The sequence below is a fragment of the Piliocolobus tephrosceles genome, chromosome 19 (genome assembly GCF_002776525.5).
Source record: "Piliocolobus tephrosceles isolate RC106 chromosome 19, ASM277652v3, whole genome shotgun sequence".
NCBI classification, from domain to species: domain Eukaryota; kingdom Metazoa; phylum Chordata; class Mammalia; order Primates; family Cercopithecidae; genus Piliocolobus; species Piliocolobus tephrosceles.
Genome location: NC_045452.1, coordinates 4,714,524 through 4,720,914, shown reverse-complemented (window position 1 = coordinate 4,720,914; position 6,391 = coordinate 4,714,524).

Sequence of the window (6,391 nt, the reverse complement as noted above, 5' to 3'; positions counted from 1 at the left end):
TACATCCTGCCTGAGTTTCTGGCCTGCTTACCGCTCTCCAGATTTTAGGTTCCAGACTTCAAGATCAGCTCTTACCTGAATTTATAACCTGCTGGTTTGCCATAGAGATTTTAAACTTGCTAGTCCCCACAATCATGTGAGCCAATTCCTAAATAAATCTCTCTCTGACTATGTATAACCTATTGGTTTAGTTTCTCTAAAAACCTTTTACATCTAGTTTCCTGGATGTTAAGTAATACTGAAACTAGCTAGTAACTTCTTTTCTTTTTTTTTTTAAGACGGAGTTTTCCTCTTGTTGCCCAGGCTGGAGTGCAGTGGTGCGATCTTGGCTCACCGCAACCTCCACTTTCTGGGTCCAAGTGATTCTCCTCCCTCAGCCTCCCAAGTAGCTGAGATTACAGGCATGCGCCACCATGCTTGGCTAATTTTTGTATTTTTAGTAGAGATGGGGCTTCCTCATGTTGGTCAGGCTGGTCTCGAACTCCCGACCTCAGGTGATCCACCCGCCTTGGCCTCACAAAGTGCTGGGATTACAGGCATGAGCCACCGCGCCCGGCTCCTAGTAACTTCTTCTTTTCTGTGATATGTCCCTTATCTCTAATAATACTTTTCTTCTTAAAGTCTACTTCATTAAAAATAGTAATGCTGGGCATGGTGGCTCATGCCTGTAATCTCGGCACTTTGTTGGAAGTTGAGGTGGGTGGATCACTGAAGCCCAGGAGTTCAAGACCAGCCTGGGCAACATGGCAAGACCCTGCCTCTACAGAAAAATACAAAAATTAGCCGGATGTGGCTAATATAATTCTAAGTTAGCACACCTGTAGTCCCAGCTACTTGGGATGCTGAGGTGAGAGAATCGCTTGAACCTAGAAGGGAGAGATTGCTGTGAGCCAAGATCACGTCACTGCACTCCAGCCTGGGAGACAGGGTGAGGTTCTATCTCCAAAAAAAAAAAAAAAAAAAAGTTATACAACTTTCTTGGTTAGTGCATGCATGATATATTTTTCATTATTTTCTACCTTTCCATATCCTTATATAAAAGGCATTAGTTGGGTTTTTATTTCCAATTAGTTTAATTTTTATTATTCTTTTAAATGTAACTAATTATTTATTTGGGTCGAAAGCCACCCCATTTTGTTTTCCATGCCTATTCTCTTTCTTCTTATCTCCTCCCACATCTTGTTTTGCATTTATTATTTTTATTATTTAATTTTCTCCTCTATTAGTTTTGTAACTGTGCAGTCTTGGAGTTATTTTAAAAGAGACAGTAGATTATTTTACAGCTTACAACATGCATTCTTCACTTACCAAAGTCTAACATGAGCTAGTACTTTTTTGTTGTTGTCGTCATTGAGACAGAGGGAGTCTCGCTCTGCTGTCCAGGCTGGAGTGCAGGCTGGAGCAATCTTGGTTAACTGCAACCTCTGCCTCTTGGGTTCAAGCAATTCTCCCGCCTCAGTCTCCTGAGTAGCTGGGATCACAGGCATGCACCACTATGCCCGGCTCATTTTTGTATTCTTTTTTTAGTAGAGACAGGGTTTCACCATGTTGGCCAGGCTGGTCTTGAACTCCTGACGTTAAGAGATCCACCTGCCTCAGCGTCCCAAAATGTTGGGATTACAGGCATAAGCCACTGTGCCCAGCCTATGAGTTAGTACCTCTATCCCCTTCCTAGTCAGTACAAGAACCTTGGAAAAGGAACGAAATTTACTCCCAATGACTTATATGCTAATATTTTTGTGTATTTTAAATATATGTATATGTGCAGCTGGGTGCGGTGGCTCACACCTGTAATCCCAGCACGTTGGGAGGCCAAAGCGGGCAGATCACAAGGTCAGGAGATCGAGACCATCCTGGCTAACACGGTGAAACTCTGTTTCTACTAAAAATACAAAAAACTGGGCGCAATGGCTCACACCTGTAATCCCAGCACTTTGGGAGGCCGAGGAGGAAGGACAACCCGAGGTTAGGAGTTCGAGACCAGCCTGACCAACATGCAGAAACCCCATCTCTACTAAACATACAAAATTAGTCGGGCATGATGGTGCATGCCTGTAATCCCAGCTACTCGGGAGGCTGAGGCAGGAGAATCGCTCGAACCTGGGAGGCAGAGGTTGCAGTGAGCCGAGATCGCACCTTCACACTCCAGCCTAGGCAACAAGAGCAAAACTCCATCTCAAGAAAAAAAGATAAAATAAAAAACTAACTAACTAAATAAATAAAAAATACAAATTAGTCGGACGTGGTGGCGCATGCCTGTAATCCCAGGTACTCCAGAGGCTGAGGCAGGAGAATGGTGTGAATCTGGGAAGCGGAGATTGCAGTGAGCTGAGATCAGGCCACTGCACTCCAGCCTGGGCGATAGAGTGAGACTCCATCTCAAAAACAAACAAACAAAAATATATGTGGGTGTGTGTGTGTGTGTGTGTGTGTGTGTGTTTGTGTGTGTGCGCGCATAGATGTATCTGTGTATTTTTTGTGTTTTTATTCTTATTTATGTTGAGAGTGTAGAGCTATGTAAAAGTAAACAGAATTGTATAATGAAGCCCCATGTATACATTCAATTTCAACAACAATCTTATGGCTAAGCTAATTTCGTGTATACTCTTTCTCTTTCCTGCTTCCTTCTACCCCACATTATTTCAGTGCAAATCCCAGATATATAACTTTACCCATACATATTTCAGTATGTTTTATTTATTTTAAACCCTGCAAAATACTATTTTCTATACTACTACAATTTTATAACAATAACATTCATTTAGATTTACCCAAACATTTACCTCTTCTGTTACCCTTTATTTTTATTTATAAAAATATATTTGGGAAAAAATATCTTTGCACACATAGTCAAGGATCTCCTAAGGGCTATGTCATGGGCAAAATATACATATATATTCCATATTTATATCTATCTATATATACACACATAGATACACACACACATATATATATTCCACTTTCACTTTTTTGTTTGTTTTTTGAGACCGAGTCTCGCTCTCTTGCTCTGTTGCCCAGGCTGGAGTGCAGTGGTGCGATCTCAGCTCACTGCAACTTCTGCCTCCTGGGTTCAAGTGATTCTCTTGTCTTGGCCTCCGAGTAGCTGGGATTACAGGCATGAGCCACCACGCCTGGCTATTTTTTTTTTTTTTTTTTTTTTTTTGAGACGAAGTCTCATTCTGTTGCCCAGACTGGAGTGCAGTGGCATGATCTTGCTACACTGCAACCTCTACCTTCCTGGTTCAAGCAATTCCCCTTCCTCAGCCTCCCGAGTAGCTGGGATTACAGGTGCACACCACCATGCCCAGATAATTTTTTTGTATTTGTAGTAGAGACAGGGTTTGCCCATAATGGCCAGACTGATCTCAAACGTCTGACCTCTGGCAATCCACTCACCTTGGCCTCCCAAAGTGCTGGGATTATAGGCATGAGCCAGCATGCCTGGCCGTTTTTTTTTTTTTTTTTTTCTTTTTTCTTTTTTTTGAGATAGAGTCTCATTCTGTCACCCAGGCTGGAGTGCAGTGGCAAGATCTTGGCTCACTGCAACCTCTGTCTCTGGGGTTCAAGCAATACTTGTGCCTCAGCCTCCTGAATAGCTGGGATTACAGGCGCCCACCACCACATCTGGCTAATTTGTGTATTTTTGGTAGAGATGGAGCTTCACCATGTTGGCCAGGCTGGTCTTGAACGCCTAACCTCAAGTGATCCACCTACCTCGGCCTTCCAAAGTGCTGGGATTACAGACATGAGCCACCATGCCCGGCCATTTTCACTTTTGAAGAATATTGTTAGTGCACATAAAATTCTAGGTTGGCAGATGTTTTCTTTCCTCAGTTTGAAAACATGATTCCCTTTTATTTGATTTCTCCTGTTTTATTGAGAAGCCAATTCTCAATCTAATTTTGCTCATTTGAAGGCAATGTCTTTTTTTGTTGTTGTGTTTTTTGAGATGGAGTCACTCTGTCGCCCAGGCTGGAGTGCAGTGGCGCGATCTCGGCTCACTGCAAGTTCTGCCTCCTGGGTTCACACTATTCTTCTGCTTCAGGCTCCCAAACAGCTGGGACTACAGGTGCCCGCCACCACGCCCAGCTAATTTTTTGTATTTTTAGTAGAGACGGGATTTCAGCATGTTAGCCAGGATGGTCTCGATCTCCTGAACTCGTGATCCACCTGTCTTGGCCTCCCAAAGTGCTGGGATTACAGGTGTGAGCCACCACGCCTGGCCCCTTAATTGTATTTTTAATAGAGATGAATTTTTGCCGTGTTGGTCAGGCTGATCCTGAACTCTTCGTTTCAGGTAATCCACCCTCCTCAGCCTCCCAAAGTGCTGGGATTACAGGTGTCAGCAACCCCTACATCCTGGCCTGAAGGAAGTATCTTTTTTCCTCTGGCTGCTTTAAAAAGGTTTGTCTTTGGCTTTGAGCAGTTTTACACTGAGGCATTTAGGTGGTTCTTCATTCTATGACTTCATTCTTTTTTGTCCCTTTTAGAAAATTCTCAGCTTTATCTCTTCAAGTATTACGTCTTTCCCATCCTCTCTCTTCTCTCCTTATGAGACTCCAATTTCACATGACTTATACCTTGTTAAAGTATCTCCCATGTCTGTTAATCCATTTCCTGTATGTTCTATCTATTTTTCTTTGTACTTCAATTTGTACATTTTGTATCAAACTATCTCCCAATTAGCCGGACATGGTGGTGGGGCACCTGTAACCCCAGCTACTTGGGAGTCTGAGGCAGGAGAATGGCTTGAACCCGGGAGGTGAAGGTTGCAGTGAGCCAAGATCATGCCACTGTCCTCCAGCCTGGGCAGCAGAGTGAGACTCTGTCTCAAATAAATAAATAAATAAATACCAGTTCATTATTATTATTATTATTATTATTTTATGTTTGTGTCTACTGTGCTATTCAAATTGAGTTCCTAATTCCATTTTTTTTTTTTTTTGAGACACAGTCTCTATCTGTTGCTCAGGCTGGAGTTCAGTGGTGCGATCTCAACTCACTGCAGCCTCTGCCTCCCAGGTTCAAGCGATTCTCGTGCCTCAGCCTCCTGAGTAACTGGGATTACCACCATGCCTAACTCATTTTTGTATTTTTAGTAGAGACAGGTTTCACCATGTTGGCCAGGCTGGTCTTGAACTCCTGGCCTCATGTGATTCACCCCGCTGTCTCCCAACGTGCTGGGATTATAGGCATGAGCCACCACTCCCAGCCTCCATTTTTTTTTTTTTGAGACGGAGTCTCGCTCTGTTGCCCAGGCTGGAGTAGAGTGGCACGATCTCAGCTCACTGCAACTTCCGCCTCCCGGTTCAAGAGATTTTCCTGTCTCAGTCTCCTGAGTAGCTGGGACTACAGGCACATGCCACCATGCCTGGCTAATTTTTGTAATTTTAGTAGAGATGGGGTTTCACCATATTGGTCAGGCTGGTCTTGAACTCCTGACCTCAGGTGATCCACCCGCCTCAGCCTCCCAAAGTGCTGGGATTACAGGTGTGAGTCACCATGCCCAGTGCGTCCATTTTTTTATAGTTACCAGTTTTCTGATTAAATTCTTAATTGTTTCTTTATATCCTTGAATATAGATATAAAGTACTTATTTTAAAGATCATGGTCTGACAATTTCATAATCTAGAGATCCTATGGACCTGTTAAAAAATTGTCTCTGCTTTCTCTTGAGCTTTGTTCCTGCTGTCTTATTTCCTGTTTGCTTGGTTGTTTTTAATTTGGCAATGGAGGGTGTGTATAAAAATTGTTAGAAATAATTTTTTTTTTTTGAGATGCAGTCTCGCTCTGTTCACAGGCTGGAGTGCAATGACATGATCTCGGCTCACTGCACCCTACACATCCCAGGGTTCAACTCTCCTACCTCAGCCTCCTGACTAGCTGAGATTACAGGCAGGTGCCAGCACGCCTGGCTAATTTTTGTATTTTTAGTAGAGATGGGGTTTCACCATGTTGGTCAGGCTGGTCTCGAACTCCTGACCTCATGATCTGCCTGCCTCAGCCTCCCAAAGTGCTGGGATTACAGGTGTGAACCACTGTGCCCAGCAAGAAATAATTTTTAAAAATAATTTCCAGCCCCAGCACAATGGCTCATGCTTGTAATGTCATCACTTTGGGAGGCTGAGGCAGGCAGATTGCTTGAGCCTAGGAGTTCAAAATCAGCCTGCGCAACATGGTGAAACCCCATCTCTACAAAAAATAAAAAATTAGCTAGGCGTGGTAGTGTGTGCCTGTAGTCCCAGGTGTTTGGGACGCTGAGGTGGGAGTCTCACTTGAACCGAGGTGATCGATGCTGCAGTGAGCCATGATCCTGAGACTGCACTCCAACCTGGGCAACAGAGTGAGATGCTGTCTCAAATAAATAAATAAAAACAAAATAATGTGAGGC